This window comes from Pygocentrus nattereri, chromosome 28 (genome assembly GCF_015220715.1).
Source record: "Pygocentrus nattereri isolate fPygNat1 chromosome 28, fPygNat1.pri, whole genome shotgun sequence".
Taxonomy (NCBI): domain Eukaryota; kingdom Metazoa; phylum Chordata; class Actinopteri; order Characiformes; family Serrasalmidae; genus Pygocentrus; species Pygocentrus nattereri.
In genome coordinates this window covers 15,856,080-15,879,121 of record NC_051238.1, presented here as the reverse complement: position 1 = coordinate 15,879,121, position 23,042 = coordinate 15,856,080, and positions in this window count along the sequence as shown.

The window sequence follows — 23,042 nt, the reverse complement described above, 5'->3', positions numbered from 1 at the left end:
AGTGATGAGCATCACTAGCTCAAAACCCCTAGAGATCTGTTATTACCTGGGTTCCAATTGATAAGTCCTTGCCCAAGTCCTCCTACATGGACTGGGTAAAGGTATTGAGCTGACAGTCCATCTACAGGACAGATGTTTTCCTTCAGGTCACTTTAAGGATGTTGTGGTGGTGTAGTTGTCCTCTAGCTGTTTTATTTTAATTCAAATTAAACAATAAAATAAATAAATAAACAAATAAATAAGCACTCTATATACTGAAGTGGACTTCAAGATAAAAATAAATATGACAAGATTTGGCATAAAACAGTTATTGACTAATACTTGACAACAACACTCATCATAACTTTTGTTTAACTTTTTATAGTGTATCAAAGTGTCTTCCTTGGTATAAAGAGAATGTCTTACCGAAATGAGGATTTGTCAGTTTTCTTTTCTAACTTATGAACTCATATATTGAAAAGGTTGTTTAAACGCTGGTTTAAGTGCTGAATGTAAGTAAAGGTTTGAATGCTGATAAATGTTGAAATCACAAAATAAACAGAATAAAATGTGTGACCTTTGGCATTATTCTCAAGATAGTGCTGTTACACATTATTACAAATATTCAGACTGATATTGTTTCCCTCAAAAGTCTTTAATATGTCATTGCAAACTGGCAAGCAAAAACATGCTTATTTGTGAGCACATTTTGAAAAGCTCAGTGTCCCCAGCCTTTTGTCAGTGCAGTTATAACCTGAGCTCTCTGTTTCACACTGCAAAGCCTGAGTGTGCTTAAAGCATCAAAGACGTCTTCATAAACGCTACTCACTTAATCTTTCCTTGTGGGAGGAAAAGAGCAGCAGTGGAATAGACCAATCAGAGATCACCAAGATCATTTTTTGCTATAATCCTTCACCAACTATATGCTGGAATGCGCCGCATTTAAAATCTCACTAATTTTATTTTACTTTTTAAGTGTTTTAGAGGTTGAGATTAAAATGAGAGCGATATAAGTGAGGTCAAAGCTCTCCTTTGATATCAGCCTGTGTGCTCATCAGGATCATACCAGCTCAAAGGAAATGAAATCCTGTAGAGAGCCAGAGAGGATGATGAAAGAGAATCTTCATCAGCCCATAGATCTCCAAAATATTACAGAGAGAGAGAGTTAAAGAGAGTGAGTGTGTGTGTGTGTGTGAGAGAGAGAGAGAGAGAGAGAGAGAGAGAGAGAGAGAGAGAGAGAGAGAGAGAGAGAGAGAGAGAAAAAACACTGTTGAACTACATGGTATTAAGTACCATGTCAATTGAGTCATATCATGATTCATTAGACAATCTGCTGTGTCTTTACTAAGTCTGATAATGTGATAATCTCTCAAACTCATTCAACTTCCAACACTGACTGGACTGGTAGGTGTAGCAGTGCCATTCTTTGATATGTTCTCATCAAAATATTCACAGCCCAGTATAATTTTACTCATTTCTATGCTGGGGAAGCAGGCTGAGGGTGGCAGACACCAACAGACTCAACAAACTGATCCAGCCGGTGACGTTGTGGGTGTGGAGCCTGGCTCGCTGACAGCAGTGTCGGAGAGGAGGATGCTGTCTAAGCTGCAGGCCATTATGGACAATGGCTCCCACCCACTCTGCGACATGGTGATGAGACACAGGAGCTCATTCAGTGCAAGACTCATTCTCCTGAAATGACCACAGAGCGCCACAGGATTCTTACCTGTGGCCATCAAACTCTATAACTCCTCCCTCAGTGTGTGATTCACAATGTGTGGTTCATCTGTGCAAAACTCAACACCTAACTGTTCATATGTAACTGTAATAATAATAATTGTGTGCAATAACTCAGAGGTACAATAATTTGAACTGCCTTATACTAGATGTTTAATATTTATTATCACACTCACCGCCACTTTACTATATTCATAAGAACTTAAATCTTGTGTACATATTGCAAATTTCTCTTTATCTTTGTTTTAAATGATTAAAGTGTTTATTCTTTTACATAAATCGTTGCAACTGTAACAACTGCAATTTCCCTCTGGGATCAATAAAGGATTCTGTTTCTGATTCTGATTCATTCTATAATGCAAAGCTTTCATTAATTTGCCTGAAACTTGCTTGAAACTCAGTGTTACAACAATTATAACCATCTCAATTCTGAGAAACAAGATTCATGATACCTGAATTTGAATGCCAATAATCCACTACGTAATAATGTCAGACTACATTATGTTGATTTATTCATTTTAACAGACATATTATGGATGAGGAAACAGAACATGTGTCAGGATCCAGTCCGTGCAAGCAAAAACGCTGCAGACTTCAGCAAACTGCCTCCTAAACCACACCTGATTCAGCTCATCAGCTAATTAGTAAGGCCATCATGAACTGAATTCAGAACATTAGATGAGGGTAAATGCTAATCTCTGCAGCAATTTCAAGGACACTGGAAGGTCCCCAGTTTGACATGCCTGAAATACAACCAAGAATGGAAGTTTGTCTCTTGGAATAACATTACATATTTGCTCTTAACCTGTTAGATTAGCCACCTAACGTTATTGCTACAATATGATACAATATGCAAATGTAGGTTAAATAGTACAACACATATGTTCTTAAATAGCAAGAATATACCAGTCTCACTAATTGAAAAGTCAAACTAAAGGAAGAATCAAATGTTGCCTGAAACTCGCAATGTGCAACTCATTTTATGACGCCAGTTATAGTGCTGTATTTATTAAGATCATGTATATTTTAGATACCTTCACTGAAGAAATGTGAACAATTACAAAGTAATTTGAAGTTTGAAGTTATAGCTGCTTTGTTGTCTTATCCTGGAGACTGCATGTTTTATGTTTAATACATAGAGTAGAACTCAAACAAGCACCCAACTTTACAACAAAGCCATCTAATAACTGTTTACACAGTACTGCATTATGTTATTTGTATGTTATGTACTCAAATAACTACATAAGCATCGTTATCACAAATAAATATGAATTAATTTCTCAAAAATCTTGTAGATTTTTGCACACAATCTATAATGGCTAATTCATTAGAAATGCGTGATTGCACTGCATGATTGCATGATTGTTTGGACTTAGTTTACATCACTAAACAATTCATTTTCCTCATTAGCTCAAGCTACATTACAGTGTTTAATTAAGCTAATTAAATCTCAGTGGCTGCTCTAGAGAGTGTAGTGATGGTAGAAGTGTGAAACAGAGTGAGAGAAAGAGAGAGAGAGACTGAGAGAGACTCCAAAGTTTCCATAAATACAAGAGTACCAGAAGGTGCCTTAACTCACAGTAATGTAATTGCATAAAAAGATGTCGTAAAGTGGCGGCTGCTTCCTTTAAATTTAATAAACATAGAAACAGAACACAGATAGAATAATCCTCTAAAGAACACCAGGCAGAACACAGTCATTTGAGTACATACAAGCACATGCACCCACATCCATAGACACATATGGCTAGTTAAAGGGCCCATGTCATGGAATTTTTTTGCCTTTTTTAATATAAAGCACTTTAAAGTTTTAAAACGTCATCCATTCATCAATTCAGGTGGTCTCTGTATGGACACTAAGCTGTAAAATAAATATATTAAATATATGGGTGTGACAACCTTAAACTTTCAGCCTATAGCAGCCTATAAACATCCTGCCTATTCATGTTGAAGGGATAAGAAGTGTTGTTACTGCAGACAGTCTGCAGCAGAGTTATTAAGACAAATTATAAAATGGATAGTTCCAGTCTTAAAATCTGATTGGCTGAGCTGCGTTTGAAACCGTTGTTAAATCCACAATATACCATTCCTACAACTGCCTCACAACAACTGAACTGTGTATTACTGCACCACAGCATGAAAGAAATGCCTCGTTTATCGAGTATGGATGTGGCCTCCCAAATGTCCCCCTATTTGTTGATTATATTTTGCACCATTGCAGTGCAGGATCTACTATTTAAATCTTACGTAGTGCACTATGTAGGGAGCAGGCCGCCATTTGAGATACAGCACCAGCATGAGAAAAGGGCATTGCTGGATTGGTGCTAAATAAGACTCACGGCGGTAATTTGGTAACAAAAAAGTAGTGTTGTGTTATCATATGTCCATTCCTATATAACACAAACTTTTAAAAAGTCATGAAATGATTGGAGTATACAGCAATAGGTGACTGAATGTTCTTCTCATTCAGCCATCCATCGTTGCATGGCGACGATACCATACTCTACAGGAATTACATTTCTTGGCGGAAAACTTGTTTCTGTCGATTATTATTATTTATAAGAAATTGTACTCTGAAAAGTCATGCATTTTATCATTTTATGTTGGCCGGCATTTTATTAAAGCGATAAGCTACTTGAGGCTATGCTGCATCAATCCTTTTTTACATTAAAAGGTAAAAAATGCTTTTGTCTTTGGTTTTTTGACAGTAACGATATTTGTCATACAGCCTGTATAATATTTAATCTTTAAACTATTTAATATTTAAAATTGAAAACATTATTTTTGGACTTTTCAAAGTGGACTTTAAAGAGTAAAATGATTAACTATCATGCCTAGCAGTACATTAGCAGCTGTGTTAAGATAGTACACTTTCAGTATTACACTGCACTGTGCTCAGTAGGAGTGGCAGTCATGTGGTCAGTGTTGCTCTCAATAATGGTTCTCTTTGACCCACATCACAAAAATACAAAGACACACTCTTGGGAGTATAGAAGAGAGAGAGAGAGAGAGAGAGAGAGAGAGAGAGAGAGAGAGAGAGAGAGAGAGAGACATCCCTCAGGATGCAGCAATAGAACAAAGAGTTTGCTCCCTCAGTGCAGTGTACAGTACAGCATGCTCCACCATGCACACAAAGTGATTATAAAGCACAATCTGAAAACAACTAGCTCAGCAAGCGTGTCTACTGAATAAGAAAAGGAGGCCATCTTCTCTCTCTTTCTCTCTCTCTCAGGTAAGGTGGATTTTTATAGGGAGCTCGTAAAGCTGTGTGTGTGTATCTAATGAAGTTAGAACACACAAATGTGTCTGGCTGATATTTGGAATTCTCACATTTTCCAGGTTTCTCCTTTAAATGATAAATGCTTACTTCCATCCTACAGTGCATGCAATTCATAACTAACAAGACACAAACAGCAGTAATGTCATCAAGGCTGTAAATAGAGCAGTAAGAACTCAAAGTTTTTCACAGCCTCTTTGTCTTAAAATATGCTTCCAGCTTCCTAATATGCTTCTGTTACAGCTCCAGATCTCTATTATACTTTCATTACAGCTTTAGCTCTCTATTATACTTCCATTGCTGTTTTAGTTTTCTATTATATTTCTATGACAGTTCTAACTCACTGTTATACTCCTACTCCAGTTCTAACTCTCTATTAATATTTTTATTCTAGTTCTATTTTTTTAAATACTTTTGCTACAGTTTTATGGCTTTCTTTTTTGGACAATTACAGTTCTAACTCTATTATACATCTATTACAAGTCTAACTCTTTATTATACTTCAATTACAGTTTAAGGTCTGCTTAATGTTTTTGTTAAAGGTTTTGTTTTTGTACTATTACAGTTATAACTCCCTATTACAGTTCTATTACAGTCCTAAATCTGAATTATGCTTCAATTACAGTTTTATTTACTGTGTATTTATTATATATACATTTTTATTGTGTCACTCTGTTTTTCTTTTATTACACTTCTAACTCTCCATTCTAATACTATCAAACTTCTAACTCTCTATTATAATGCTGTTACAATTTGAGCTGTCTATTATGCTTCTATTCCAGTTTTAACTCTCAATTATGTTTTTATTCAAGTTGTAACTCTATTATAATTGTATTACGAGTTACACTTCTGTTGCAGTTCTAGCTATGTGCTATACTTCTTTACAGTTCAAGTTTTCTATTATATTCCTATTACAGTTCCAGCTCTCTGCTGAACTTTATTTCTGTTCGAGCTCCCTGTTATACTTCTATTTCAGTTCTAGCTTTCTATTACACTATAATTATGGTTCCAACTCTCTAATGTACTTCTGTTAAAGTTTTAGCACTTTGATATCTTTTATTACAGTTATATCTCTTCATTTTTTCTTCTATTACAGTTAATTCTGTATTATAATTCTCTTGCACTTCTATCTCTCTAATACTTCCATTACAGTAGATCTCTATTTTTCTTCCTTTATGATTTTAGCTCCTTTTTATACTATATCAGTTCTAGATTTTTTTCTAATTCTATTACAGTTCAAGCTCTTTGTTATTTATCTCTATAGTGTAAATACTCTGAGCTTTCTATTTATAATTGTTTATATTGTTAACTCCTCACCATCCCATGAGTGATATAAACCAGTACCTCATGTGCATTTCAGGAAAAATGTCCTTACAATGTAAATATCTTAGCTTTTTTATTTATTTATAATTCTTTATTTTGTTATTCTTTGTGAAGGTCAGAGTTTATATTTTATATTTATTTTCTTATGGTTTATGTTTATATATATATATATATAGTAACATGTAACAAACTGTAAAAACCTTGTTAAGTACTTAACAAAGTTAATTACTTTCTTGTTAATTGTCTTCTTGTTACTTCTCTTTTTTTTCATTGCTGTTCCTTTGCTGCTGTAACACTGAGAATGTCTGAGAATCTTATCTTATCTTATTTCTTTTACTTTTAATTCTATTTCATTTCTATTATACCTCTAGCTCTCTGTTTCACCTCTATTACAGTTCTAACTCACCACCATTCCTCTATCATAGTTTTATTATTTTACTATTCTGGCTCTCTATTATACTTCAATTATACCTGACAATGATAAGAAAGTTTTCTGCATAAACAATGACAGTAGAATTATTGTTACTTGCTTGACAAATGTAGTGTAGAAAGCCCTAATAATAAAAATACATATAACCACATGTATAATCACAGCAAGATCTATTCAAAGAAAAATATTTCTGAAACATATTTGTAATTATCTCCGTTGAAACTTGGCTAAGGGAACTAATGACTTTCACCAAAATTGATCCCTATTTGCCTTTTGCCTTTAACACTATTACATGCATCAGCCATTTTGCTCCAAAGAGCCCACACTGACTTTTCACTGTAACATGGTGAGTAGTATCAGCGCCGGCCTACATGTAATCCGGAATATGTAATCTGATTATAAAAGTCAAGTACTTGTAATCAGAGTAGGATATCTTTGAAAATACACATAATCAGATTACGTGAGGGATTATTTTTATATTTTTGAACAGATGACCTCACGGTAGAAAATCACTCTACTAATTTTTTAGTTGTGTCTCTATTACTAATAATAGTTACATGCTTTCGAAAGCACGAAGGGTGACTTTTAAGGAGGCACATCAGCAATATGTAGAATCAGAAGAAATTTAAAGTAATCAGATGAGATTTTAAGTATACAACAAGAAAAATGTAATTTACAATATGCAAAAGATTATACTTGTTCCATGTTCCATCTCTGATACATTCCACTGTCCTTTGTCTCCACTGAAGCCTGCAGGGCTGACACATATCAGCAGATGTTGATGTGGGTCATGGCACCAATCAAACAGACATGGTCATACCTGACACATTATAACATAGCTCTCTATGAAGTGACCTGAGTGTCTCCTGGGCAGAGTGTAATAGCACTATTATCTCAGGCTGTCACAGCAGTAACCTCACCTGTAGGCACTCTGCTCTAGGCCTGCTCCACATGAAATACACACACATATGTTTGTGTGTGTGTTGTGTGTGTGTGTGTGTTATTGGTATACAGATAAACAGACAGACTACATCAACCTACACAAACCTATAGATATGATAAGTGGAGCTAATAACATGGACACAACAGTGGCTAGTCAGGTTACCAGGTGTTAATCTGCTATATAAACTTACATATACACTTCTATACCTCACTTGGATTGATGGACATCCACTAAAAGCTCATTGCAGGGGAAAGAGAGGGCAAGAGAGAGAGAAGGAGAGAGACAGAATACAGGAGAGACTGTCAGGTCCAGTATTCCAAAACTCTCCAGCATTACTGAAACTATAATCACTTCATCGGTCTTGCTGTAGAAAAACTGCAGGTGCCCCACAATCCTCTGAGGTCCTCACTGTGTGATCTCAATGTGTAATAAAGACTCAGCAAAGTATGCGTCTGTGTGTGTGCGTGTGGAGGAGTCACGCTGTGCACACAGTCGGATTTGGAGGTGTGATGTGTGAAAGCTACTGTTTCAGCTTCCGCCTGCTTCTATATACTGGTATCAAAGTGTAAAGTGAACACAGCTCAGAAAGTCTCACACACACACACACACACACACACACATGAATACACACAAATACTTGTACATTGTGCTGTGCAAAACTCTCAAACAGCCAAAAAAACAGTTTACAACTTCATCATTTTAAAGTAAGTGTGTTTTTTGCTTGTAACAGCATTATACATTATGATAAATACAAATAGGCACCCATATAATACAAAGTAAAAATGATTTTTAATCTAATTTGTCTCCTGATGAAACATTTCAGCCAAGACTCTCCTGTACACTTTAAGCAAGTGAAAACTTATTGAATCACATCAATATGACTAATGCATAATGTTTACAACTTATCCTCAAAAATCTACCTGCAATCATTGGTAGATTTTCAAAAGTCCCACCTTCATGTGACATCAGGGGGGTTTCCTAGTATTTAGAGACTACTGTGGCACCACTGGGATGCAGGTAAGCATGTTTACAATAGACGTAACCATGGTCATGTTTTTCATTTTGGCTGGAGTGTCTCTTTATCCCCTTAGAACCCTTATTACATACTAAGGTTTATTATTTAGTAACTACAGGGACTTCAGTGCATACTGGGTGAGCTATTCTTAGGTTATAGAAGTGTGTAATAAAACTTCAGCAGGCCCTAGACTTTTAAGAGTTACCCATCTCTTTCTCCTTTGCCTTTGTTTTTGTGATCTAGTAACTGCTTGCTGCCCACACAAATAAACCACAAGTAATGTTCACGCGTTATTCTGATGGTTTTGTTTAAAGTATATATAGAGGCTCAGTTTATTAATAATCAGCCTGGTGAATCTTGATTTTGAAAAGTGCCAGGGTTAGCATCAGGTTTTAGGATTGCATTTAGGTTCTAGTTGAGGTTAGGTGTAAATTTAGGATGGAATTAAATACATGTCTTTTACATTTACTTTTCAACCTAAAGTTCAGTTGCATTTAACAAACATGGTCTTTTTAAAAATGGTCTCTATGGACTGGCATCACAGGTGCACTATGAAACAATGCTGAAGGCTTTACCTCATGGAATAGTCTGAAAATATGAAACTGCAGCCCATTTGTGCTGCACAAATGAAATTCTTCACACACATCTGCCTCAGTCAACAGCACTCATTCTATTCCACTGAGCTAAACGCCTCTAAAAACTTACCCAACACTGTTCTCCTGATACTAAAGCACAGAGACAGGATCTAACTGTCTGACAATATTAAGGACAGAGGAAACAGCACCTTAGTTAGTGTCTCAGTATAGGTCACAAATGTCAAATGAACTGTCAAAGACACACACAGATGATTCATTATGATTCATCCAAGGTGCCAGAAAATGTTCAAGCAACATACAAAAGGAGAGGAGACTTGTGTCTGGTGCTCATAATGCATAATGCATTTTTTATTTCCATCAGCAGCACATTCAACCAGCAGAACTCAGTCTGGGAGAGGGCACGACATACTGAGTCTGTTTTGGTGACTTTGTTAACTTTTTCTAGATACTATACCAGTCTTCAAGTCTTCTGTAGAAGTGTTCAATTCCAGTTTTCTATTTCTATGCGCAATAGAGTAATATATTACTCGTCTAGTAATATATTGTAGCTTGAAATCTCGGGATTCAATTCATGCAGACCATTTTATCACAGCAGTAATGATCATCTTATTTGCAAAATAAGCACTGGATGAGCGGTGTTGACTAAATAGTAATTTTACTTTCAAAGCCTTGCTGCAGAGACATCATAATCCAAAAAATGTGGTCTGGATATCATGACAAAAGTCATAGAGTTTAGAAATCTGTCTGTCAGGCCAAAACAAACTCCTGCATTCTAGCCTCGGTTACTCTGAGTCAGTTATTCTTACCATAATTCAGATGGTTGTGAAAAAAACCTGAGAGTTATTTTCCATTGAGACCAAGGTAATGACTGTAGCCCGAGCAGTGCTCCTTTTACTTGGGAATGCCAATTCAAGCAAAAATGGGGCCGCAGTTCAAAGGTTAGGCATTTTCAATCATGTCTCTATTTGTCACATTTGTCACACACTTCTGATCACAATGCAAAAATCTCTGCATTTCCCTGAACACAGAAAAGGACTGAAACCCTGCTAACATGAAGTGTAATTGTCTAAGCTATTGGGCAATTTCTTAATTCCATCAGTAAATGCTTTGCAAAACCTCTTCAATAAACTAATTAGTCAAGGCATTCATGAAAGCTTTCAACAAAAAGCTGAAAGTCTCAGAGGGAGGAATTTGTGCTAATATGTTACCAGCACGGTGGTGTGGCTGGAATACTCACAGGTTTTTGTCTTATTGTGCATGTACACTGGGAAACCTTAGAGAAAGCAAAAGCAATGGAGACTACTTTTTTAACGTGCAGCTCCATTCTTACAAACATCAATGGGTAACCTTGAGACTTTCAGTGAAGGTCTAATCATTTCTAAAAAAGCATCTGTAATTTCTAATTCATGTTTATTTAGTCTAATCGTCATGCATTTATATATATATATATATATATATATATATATATATATATATATATATATGTATTGTGCCGTACATCACTGAATCTGAGTAGATCAATGCATTTGAGTCAGTTATTAGAAATAGAAAGCAGTGGAAACTATGTTTACTAGAGGAATCACTGTAAAATTGTTACAACTAAAATATATATTGTCTTTAACAAGCTTCAAATGTCTATGATTAAGCAAGATCAGCCAAAATATGTTCATATGAATATCTGTTAGCTTAGCACTAGTTTACTTTTACAATTCCATAGGGGTGCCAGCAGAAATGAGGATAAATGTTGCAAATTTGAACTCACATTATACAGAGTCACATATTTTGCATTTTTATTCCTGGAATTCAGCACTTCTATATTATAAGGGAGTTTTGAGGCAGCGGCTTTTCTGTTCTTTTATAAGCACATGAAAACACAGCAAAATTGTTGTCCATGGTAATTGATGGTTGTGAGACAGCGGCAGGAGATGCGTGATGTGTGATTAGGTTGAAAAATGCTGGAGTTGTACTTTAATGTTGGGAGGAGCCAGCTAAGAGTAGAGTTGTGTGCTCATGAAAAAGAGAGAGAAAAACAGAGAGGTGAGGGAACAAGTTGTTAATATTCTACATGGGCCCTTAGGAGAGAGGGCTGCGCTGAATGCTGCAGAGGGAATAGCAAAGCTGTATTTCTGTTCAGCCAGCTGAACGGAGACCTGTGTTACTCAATAATTTATGATGGTTAAAGATGAGACTGTAGATTACAGCTTGTAACTCGATTGTCTGAGTGCAGATTGTGGCAGCTTTTGTCCTTTACACTCTGGTATTTCCATGTATTCAGGAGTAGCTTGCAAGGCCAGATTTCACATGGAATGAAAATAGAGAATGTACTGTTTTAAATGTCCCCCCTGTAGTAAATGTCAAAATACATTATTACAGGCTTCTGATTGGTCAGGAGACTTATCAAATCTATTTATTAGTTACCCTTTACAATAAGTGTTGACTAGTAATGTATTTGCTAACATGAACAATACAAGAAGTACTACACTAATAATGGCTAGTAAACAGGTAGCAGCTGCATTAATTCATGTTGTATTCACATTAAATGTAAGCTAACAATCCTTAGCTAATGTATTTAGCATTAGACACACTAAATACTACATTACTATTGGTTAGCTAATGTTAAATAAACAAATTACAAATGCAGTAATTCATAACTAAGACATGATGTTCATAAGTTCATATCAGGTACATTAAACACTTTTTAAAAAAATCAAAGTTCTACAGATTCACTAAATAAAAGACCAAAGACTGCTCTTTTTCTATGTATATCATATCAATCTAGCATGCACTCTTTAATCACGCCATATTTGAGTCAATCATTTTAGATGCAAATCAAATCAAATCAAATTTATTTGTGTAGTGCTTTTTACAACTGATGTCACAAAGCGGCTTCACAGAATTCCAGAAAAGACAGAGTTTTAACAAGAATGTAACAACCCCCCGGTGGGCAAGCCAGGGGCGACAGTGGCATGGAAAAACTCCCTCAGAACTGAGGAAGAAACCTTGGGAGGAACCAGGCTCACCAGGGGGGACCCATCCTCCTCTGGTCAAACTACCTACAAGTGATTATATTACTAATATTAATAGCAGTAGTATTAGTAGTAGTAACAGCTAGGAGTCTATGAAAACATCAGTGTAGGGTGGGCAGCTAGTCCAAGGTAGGTGGCGGTAGCTGGGGCGTGGGCAGCTGATCTGAAGTACGTAGCAGGAGGGCTCAACAGTCAGTCGTCCTTCAGTGTCCGGCCAGACATGCAGCACTTTTGGATACTTATTTATTGTGAATCCAGTCATATTCTCTATCAACTCTACATATCGGAAGAAAACCTTCTATCTCTAAAATGGTAACTGTACAGGACAAGGAAAAAACCTAGGTTATATTTTAATGTAAGTCAATAGAACCAGACTTTTTACCTAGTCATTTTGGGACATTTCTTTTAGTCTATTCATCATGAAATTTACACACAATATAAATGTCGATATGAGATACAACAACTGAGATATGAGGTTTTTTTTTCTGACAGCAGAGATATACACAGTGGAATGGGGAATATTAATATTCTGGCTAAAAAAATGCTTTCACATGATTCTAGCAAACACAGTAGGTCTGTAAGACCTTGGCTAAATTTCCTGCTTCTTGTCCTAACTGCAAGGATCAAAGTCTGCTGGAAGGTTGGTAGTTATTTCACATCTAATGCTATTAATTACACTCTGCTGCTCAATGCACTAAGGCTCCTCTGCACAATGTGCTTGGTGCGCTGGGGCCATAGACATTAAAATAGAACTGAAGGCCGATACTGTAGGGGCTAGCCTAGCTGTTTGTTCCCATTAATTTAAATAGCCAGCCTCAGTATGTGAAACAAAAGCCTTCATGTGCCAGTGTTACTATAAAACTGAGGAATATTTGTGAATTGTTGTGAAGGCCATGTACTGCTACAATGTAAAAAATGTGTAGACCACAAAATGCAAAATTTACATTAACATTTATAGAAGTAGTAAAAAATAAAACTCCATAGAAGGGTTTGCTTATTTTTACTATTTTCTACATGTTAGAATGGTAGTGCAGAGGTCAATAGTGGGCAAGAACCCGCATGGAATTGCATAGTAATAAAAAGTGTTGAATCAAAACTATACTCAGTAATGTGAAAAGGTCAGAGACCAGCCTTTCACTTATTTAATTCCCAATAGTTTGAGATCACTATTTACCTTTATTACAGCTTCCCTTCTTTTTTGTGAGACTTGCTTTCTATTTCTCAAAGAAATCTGCATGATACAGAAACACCTGTAGATGTTTTTCAAATGTGAAGTAAGAGTGGAGTTTGATTTTCTCCTCTCTCTCAAAGGTTTAAGCTTTAAGTAATATTTATCCGATGTTGATGGATTAAGTGGTTAACAGGTCTTGCACTCTTTCATTCTCTTTCAATCTTGTAAAATCCTCCAATTTTCAAAACTCTAGTGTGGAAGAGTTAAATTGGCAGTACAGCACAAAAGAGTAAAGAGTGGAAAGGTTAAATACTTATAGATTTTACATTACTGCTAGAGGCTGAGTGACATTCTGATTTACTCTTCGTGCATGTGACGTTACACTGTACAAATCATTACACAACTAAATGCTAGATTTATTCTCTATGTGCATCATTGCTTCTTCTGCAACTTCAAATGGGAATACGACTTTTAGGATTTTTAGGATTTAGGAGAAGTGTTGGGTCTGCAGAGTGTACTGGTGGCTGTGTCAGTGATGTAAGGATTGGTGCATGTGGACTGGTGGTGAATCTTTGTGTGTTCACCACTGACACGTGAATCTAGCTGGAAGGGGCTGTGGAGGCTTTGGATTTTTCTAGGTTAGCTGTTCCACTGTGCTAGAGCAGCTGCCTTTTAGTCGATGATGCACAGAAATAGAAGCAGTGTCAGGACAGACAGCTAAGGCCTTACAAGAACGTTCAGTCCCAAAAGAGCTTTATAGCATCAACGAGATGCTCAGATGCAGACAAAAAGAACTACATACAGGGAACAAAGTTTAAATGTACTGTATTAAATAATGAAAGATGCTGTAGGTTGAAGATCTGAGATCTGAAAGGACATTGGAGGGAAAAAATGGTGGTTTATTGTTTATAGTACTAACATTTCACTTATAGAGGCTTGCAGGTCAGTGAGGTATATTGTTATTTTGTTTTGTTTAAGTAGACATCAGTGAGGAAACTGGGAGTTTTGTTAACATTTGACTAGTAGATGTATGCAGGCAATACAGGTGATAGTAGTCACTTTTATTGTTTTTCAGTGAGCCTCAGACCCTGTCTGCTGACTGAGAGAATGAGAGAGAGAGAGAGAGAGAGAGAGAGAGAGAGAGTGGGAGGGAGGGAGAGAGAGAGAGAGAGAGCAAGAGAGAGAGAGAGAGAGAGAGAGCAAGAGAGAGAGAGAGAGAGAGAGAGAGAGAGCGGGAGGGAGGGAGAGAGAGAGCAAGAGAGAGAGAGAGAGAGAGAGAGAGCAAGAGAGAGAGAGAGAGAGAGAAAGAGAGAAAGATGTAATCGATTGGCTGCGTCTTGCAGTAGTAGATGATGGAGTTTGTAAGAGAGGTCAAAGGCAGCTGTGCATTCTTCTGTTTAATCAGCTGTGCTGCTGCTGCTCTCTCTCTCTCTATCTATGTACTCCCTCTCTCTCTCTCTCTCTCCAATGCAGCACTTATTGATCCATTCTCTCCAACACTTTTCCATTTTCCCAGGGCACGCACAGACACACAAGTACAGAGGCAGAGATTCCAGTGAAAATGTGGAATTAAGCCTAAAGCAAAAGTCATATGGACTTATGCTGACCGTAGGTGACATTGTTGCTTTTGACCTGCTTACAGTCCAGCCACTGTTCATCAGTTTTACAACCAAAAAGGTGAAGAGTGTCCAGTAGCAACATTTACAAATGAGTGAAAATGCTGACAGACCAAAAGCAGCTCAGGCGCAAGATGAAGAGTTGGAGTAACTTGAGTGCTCAAGACTCAGTGATCTGACTTGATTTGGACAGAAAATTTGGTGTCAGCTGGAACTGAATGGAGTGAATTTGATTCTGTTGCAGTTTGCTGATATAAAATAATCTAAATTGAATTGGGCCCAATTGTGCCCAAACCTGAAGAGCCCATGCCAATTCTGTATAACAGAGTATTATTGCTGTCTTAACAAAACTTAGTATCTTTCAAACCGTAATGTCATAGGGGACAGGAAAAAAGCTGATTCCTAAGTACATTAACTTAACAAGATTTTAGTCTAGTTTTGGGTCATTTTTCTTGATGCATTCATCATGATATAATAACAGGGTAGCTGGAGTCTCACATGGTGTAAAAACAAAATAAAATAAGGAGACACTTTATTTTGAGTGGTCCTTTATACATGAAACAAACACTCAACAGACTCATGTAAGTCAGATGAGGGTAAGGATTATATTTGGGGTTGAGGTTAAGGTTAGGGTTAGGACCAGGGTGAGGGTTAGGATTAGATTTTAGGGGGAAGGTTAAGGTTAGGAATTGGGGCAGGGTAAGGGTTATTATTAGGTTTTGGGTGGAAGGTAAGGCTGGGATTAGGGCCAGGGTGAGGGTTAGGTTTTGGGTATGTTTGAGTACGGTTATGTTTTGTGTAATGGAAATAACACATTATGAATACATGTAAGTAATATATCAACATTTACCAGATATTTAGTTCAATATATTCAGATGCTTCACTACTGCTGCTTCACTGAGATGTTGTTGATGTGTCTTCAAATAAAGTGTTGCCAGAAATAGTCATCATTGCTTTGACCTGCTCAGTAATTTTATAATTTTTTTTATGAAATGAACACTCATTATGTTTACAGTACTGTGCAAAATTCAGCGACCACCTTTGCAAAATTTGCAAATAAAAACTGCTTTTGTTCTCAGAAAAGTGAACTGACCACTCTAGAGACCACACCTCAACATTGCTGAACGTATCTAGGATTACTTCAACAATGAGAGGCAGAAAATTCATTTCTAAGAGTGAACTTTTTCTCAAGTTGAACAACTTATACTTACTTCCTGTTTAGAAATTAAACCAATGAAGGGTGGTCTCTGATGATTGCTACTGTACTATATGTGTGTGTTGTGTGTAATGCTAGGTATACTTATGTGTAATTGTTGTTCTCGGCTGCACAAGAATAGCTATGCAACTGTGTAAAACACAATCCCACCAACAAAAACAACTAAGGTTTGTTAGTTTATTAAACTAAGGTTTAAATTGATGTGTGTGACACACACAGACACACACACACACACACGCACACACACACACACACTTGCCTGCAGTGTATTCCACAGGTAAGTAGTGGAGAATAACATTGTCTGACATGGTTGTGGTAATTAATGATGAATGAACTCCTGCATCACTTACAAATGATGCCTGATCTCAGAGGAGAGAGGCTGATCTGACTAACAAACACCCAATTCATTACCCCCCTCCTCCACCCCCCTTCTTCTCTCTATCTCTCACTCTCTTCTTTCTCTGTATAGTCCTGCGGAATCTCATCCCCACTCGTGAAAATGACTCCCCAAGCATTCTTCACCTTTTTACAAATGAGAAGTTACTATTTTAACCAGCTCCACAACCTGTACTAAAGCACTGGAGAGAATCCTAGCACTGTCTTTCTATACTAATTTGAAATTCACTAAAGGTTCACGAAGAGAGAACTTAACACACGTTTAATAAATAGTGGAAAACTGAAGTACCTGGCTTGGTTCGTCATAATATATCCTTTTAAAACTATTACCACAACTTAAACTATTGCATATTTCTTTAATAATGAGAAAACAAAGAACCGTCAATTTACCTTTCAACACAGTGAAGCATGCAAAATATACTTGTGGCTTAAACTTAAAAAAAGTAAAGATCATGAAACAGACTTGTATATTTGTTATACAACCCAGCTCAGATCAATGTATTTAGTGTTCAGTATACACTACATAACATACACTAGAATTAATCATTAATAAATCTGCAGTTAATATAATCATACTTCAGTAAAGGGAGACATTATAATGCGCTTGTAATTTTCTTATTAGGCCTCATCAAGCCAGTAGTTAGTATTTAACTAGCTGTTCATTACTACTTTATTAAACAGTAAAATGAGGAATTAACCACTTAAATGGGCCCAAAGTTTTATAACACACTTCTATAGCCTAAGAATAGCTCAACTAATTTCCACTGAAGTCCCCGTAATTATAAAATAATAAACCTTAGTATATAATAAGCCAAGAATCTGGAGAGGTGGAGGTTTGCACTGGAGAGGAGAGGAATGAAGGTCAGTAGAGATAAGACGGAATACATGTGTGTGAATGAGAGGGAGGCAGGTGGAAAGGTGAAGATGCAAGGAGTAGAGGTCGTAAAGGTGGATGACTTCAAATATCTTGGGTCAACCACCCAGAGCAATGGACAGTGTAGAAAAGAGGTGAAGAAGAGGGTGCAGGCAGGATGGAGTGGGTGGAGACGGGTGTCAGGGCTGATGTGTGACAGAAGGATAGCAGCAAGAGTGAAAGGGAAGGTTTACAAGACAGTAGTGCGTCCTGCTATGATGTATGGTTTGGAGACTGTGGCTCTGTCTAAAAGACAGGAGGCTGAGCTGGAGGTGGCGGAGATGAAGATGCTGAGATTTTCGTTGGGAGTGACAAGGATAGACCAGATTAGAAATGAGCAGATCAGAGGGACAGTGAAGGTGGAGCAGTTTGGAGATAAAGCCAGAGAGGCCAGGTTGAGATGGTTTGGACATGTGTTGAGGAGGAATAGTGGATATATTGGGCAAAGAATGTTGGAGGTTTAGCTGCCGGGTAGAAGGAGAAGAGGTAGACCTTAGAGAAGGTTTATGGATGTAGTGAAGGTGGACCTGGAGATAGTTGGTGTGAAAGTAGAGGAGGCAATGGATAGGGAAAGATGGAGGCAGATGATCCGCTGTGGCAACCCCTAAAGGGAGCAGCCGAAAGAAGAAGTATATAATAAGCCTGGAAGTTTAAGGTGTTAAGCATTTTAGAGATTTTTATATGTGTGTAATATATCATAATCCTTTGCCCACCATGTTAAGGGTGCATTGTAATGCCTTATAATATTTTTTTATACCATCCCAATTCCAAAAAGATGGGATAGCATATTAAATGCTAATAAAAACATAAATCAGTGATGAGTAAATTCTTTTTGGACCTGTATCAAATTGAAAACTGTACAAAACATTTTTATGTTCTACCTTATAAACTTCATTGCTTTGCGAAAATATGTTTCTTCTAAATTTGATGCCTGTTGCCCATTACAAAAAGGTTGGGACAGGAGCAAATTAAGGAGCATATTCTTTTCTTTAAACAGTACTTAATAATCTGATAATAATGTAATAATAATGTAATAATAACTGACACAGTTTTTTTGTCTGTTATACAGATTTCAGCTGTAAAATGGAATCTTTTTGCTGTCATATTTTGAGCTTAAAATTTTTTCCACATTTGTAAACATGGATGTTTTTGAAACAGACAGCACCTGAAAGGTGCATGTCACTTCAAAATGTTCAGTGTTAATGGTGCCTTTACAGATGTGCAAGTTATCCACTATATACATCACCCCCACTTCCCCCGCTCCCCCTGCCCCATGCAATAACAGAATCTGGCTTTTGAACTTTACTCTGGTACCAATCTGGATGGTTCTTTACTTCTTTGATTCCTCAGATCACAACATGCATCACCATTGTGCATTGGTCTATCTCAGATGAGCTTGAGCGCAGAGAAGTCATCTAGACATTGTTGACATTTGACTGCTGTGTGTAATGCAGTCTTAACTTGCATTTGTATATATGCAGTAATGGACAGTGTTTATTGACAGTGGTTTGTCATAGCATTCCTAAGCTAATGTGGTGATATCCATCACAGAAACATGCTGTATTTTAATGCAGTGCTATCTGAGGGGTTGCAGGTCCTGGGTATTTATTTGTGCTTTTCGGCCTTATCCTTAAAGCAGATTTCTCTGGATGGTCTGAATCTTTTGATATTATATACAGTAGAGGATGAAATATCTAAAATCCTTGCAATCACTCAATGTCATTTTTAAACTGCTGGATTTTGCATTTTGTGGTTGAGCCTTGACCCATCTGTGCTCAAAAAGAACTAAGCCTTTCCTGGGTGCTCCTTCTATATCCAAGCATGACTGCACAACCATTTAGGATGTTTTTTGAATATTTTACATTTCTAGTCTTAAACTGCCCCATCACAATTTTTTGGAAGCATCAGTTTCAAAATTAACATAGATTTACATGAATGAATGAATAAATAAATAAACAAACAAATAAATAAATAAATAAATAAATAAATAAATGAAGTAAAACATTGTATTTTATGTTTTGTTTTTTTTGTCTGGCTTTCATTCAAATATAAGTCAAAGCACATTTACACTGCTGTCTGTTTGTATTTGCAATCAACTGTATAAGTAACTCTTGGCTTTGTTCACCCTAAACATAAAGCTGTGTTTGATAAGGCTTAATAAAGCATTACGATTACATTACCTGAACATTTGTGCAAATCCTGTAGTAAAAGAGCTAATTAAATCATTTAATTCATTGTACTAACTGTGTAATAAAGCAGTAATAAAAGCCAGTTGTAAAAAATCAGGCTAGGTCAGACAGATATAGAAGCAAAGAGATGAACTTGTAATGAAATCAAGAAAATGTAAAACTACAACATTTTGCAAAGTGAATGAGGAAAGCAAACAGTATAAAAAGAGTCCGTTGATGTCAAGCAGCTGCTGTATGCCAATACACAGCTGAACTAGATTAAAAAAATGGCTCACAATTGACTGATGGCTCTGACGTGTTGGTCACATGATTAGCTGTTGTATACAACCAGACCACTGAAAACATTCAAAACATGACATTAAATTATGTTCATATGTCACAGGCTATTTAAAACCAATCAATTACTGATAAGAATATTTTTCCTGTCAAATGAGGATGTAGTAGAGGTTGTACTCATGTAAAGGTATTGTGCAGATCACTCCCTTAGAACATATTTCTCTATGTCCCATCATTCCTGGAGTTTAGGAAAAGGAAAGGATGCCCTAAAAATAAAAGATCACAAAAAGATGTATTCACAATGAATGAGAAATTCTACATGAAGAGAGCCTGTTTGTGTGATTCGGTTACACGTTAAGAATGAGAGTGAAACTACACCAGATGGAACAAGCACCCAGGATTGCAACATGCAGAATTTTGTACAATGACCCTGAAAAAATAAAGGGAAACCTACTTGAGCAATCATGAGAGAGAGATAAAACACAGTCACAAAAGCGAGAGAACAAAGCTCATAAATAAATGGAAGGTTGTAAGAATGCGGAAAGGAGAAAAATCAACCTGAATCCAATGAGCTATGGATAACACAGTACACTCAGTGGAACCTTGACAAAAAAAGGGTAAGATGCTAACTCCAACAATGGAGCCTAACAACTAAAAAAGCAACGCAGGCAGACAAGTAACAGAAAGAGTTTGGGGACCTCCAATAGCTCTGAAGGAATTCAATCTATGAAAGATAAGGACATTGAGAATAAGAAGACAGATAAGGGAGGCAGACGCTTATTTCTCCACAGTTGGCAACTTCAGCAAAAATATAATTCAGCAAAACTTTGCAATGATTCCAATCCATCGCAGCAGAGAAGATTTATACAGACTTCGATGGCAGCCAGTGACAGTTAGAAATGGATACATATTACTGTTGAGAGAGGCGGGGTTTCAGCAACGTCGCTATCAGGTATCAGAAGATGACAAGTGAAACTGCCAGAAAGAAATTCAACAGCTAAGCTGTTAAGACTTCTAAACATGATAAAGGAATCAAAGCACAGCAAAAGTCATATAATCCTGCTTGATATATAATTACTTTATTATCTTGGAGAAGGAGAAATTTGTATATACTAAAGAAAACTAGAGATATTATTTCAAAGGCTATTGGATTTTCAGTAGTCACTGACATGAATACTTCATTTATAAGAAATAATAAAACACGTAGAGTTTGAAGATGCTCCATATATAACTCAACACAAAGCATATAGTACTGTGCAAAAGTTACAGACCATTCTTTAACTTGGCCCTTAATTATACTTTTTACATTTTCAGTGTCAGAAAAAAAGCATTGTATAACAAAATATAATAACAATTTTTCTGAATTTAGTGTATCCACATTTTCCTTTATTATGACTTCCCTTCTTTGCTGGAGCCTTATTTTCTGTTTTCCAAAGAAAGCGGGATTTTTCCACACTTCCAAAGCTTAGTCTTAGAAATTGGTTACTTTTCCTGCTTCTCATGATCCTAACAATCCCAAACAAATGCAATAATGTTGAGGTCTGGGCTCTGGGGGGGCAGTCAATCATTCTTAGAACACCAGCAGCTCTTTTGTTTGATAAGTACTTCTTGATCTTCTTAGTAGTGTACTTGAGTTTTGTCATCTTGTTCTAAATTACTTTGTTCTCAGTCAAATATTGTCCAGGGGCAATTTTTGTTTCATGATGCTTTCAATGAATAAATTCACCCTTTGCAATTTTTGTACATTATCACAAACTAACCCCTTCTTGGCCTGCACAGCAGTGCACATAGATAAGCACTCTGCCTCCACCTACTCCTCCATTCCAAACTGCAGATCATTCTAGGACTCAAAAATTATACCCATTTAATGATTAGAGTTGGATTGCCCCAAACAAAGTTATTTTGGACTTGCAATCAACCCACATGCCTCCAACATTATATACATCCCAAAACTTGCACTGATCCTCGATCATGCTTGACTTGTTGTTGTAGACATTCCTTGAAGAGTCTTTATATCAGGCATCCCTCCAGCCATGAAACTCTGGACTCCAGTTCCCAGAACTCTCTGGATTTTGGTTGCCTGGATTTGTCTTTATTGTTATGTCTGTATTTTGTTGGCTTGTTTGGGTTGAGACCTTGACCTGTTTTTTTACCTTAATTGTGTATTTTGGACAAACTAGTAAAGTCTCTTTTTGGCAATATATCCGCATGAGCCTGACTAAGTCTGACTTTGAACTGACATTGAACTTTGATTCATTTGGCATCATGCTCACTGTCTTCTGTTACTTCCAAAAATATTTTGTCTCATCAGTCAATAAAACTTAGTTTTGGTAGGTGCTTGTGTGAAAGTTTTGTTTTGAAGGCTAACATCTTTGTTGGGAGGGAGTTGATATGATGGCAGTACAGTGAAATAAGAAGTGGACAAATTAAATACTCATAGATTTGAAGCATTATTAAATATACATCTCTTCTTCTGGATGCTGAAAAAAATATCACACACTTAATAGTTGCTTTGACTGGAAACTAAACAAACAAAAGGGTGGTCTGTGACTTTTGTACAGTACTGTGATTTCCAACAAATTAACACTTACTTAAGCATGTGTAGCCAGTGGGTAGATTCAGTCTTACCAAGGCCGATAGATTATGATTAGTGCAAAAACAAGGTCTTCAAAAGGTTAAACAAACACATCATAGTGTATAGCAAATTTTCAGGCACGCATACAGCATCAATAGCAACAAGACCTGTAATCCAGTGTTCTTTCCTGAAACAGCTGAAACAGAAATAATGGCAAAAATAATTTCAGTCTCCAGGATTGTGTGTGAGCGTGGATTTACCTGAGGCTCCAGCATTTTAATGAACTCAAAACTCAGAGGATTATTAGCATCACTGCTTCTGTCTTCAACTTTCTTTGGTCCAGTGATTTGAGGAGTGATTATGG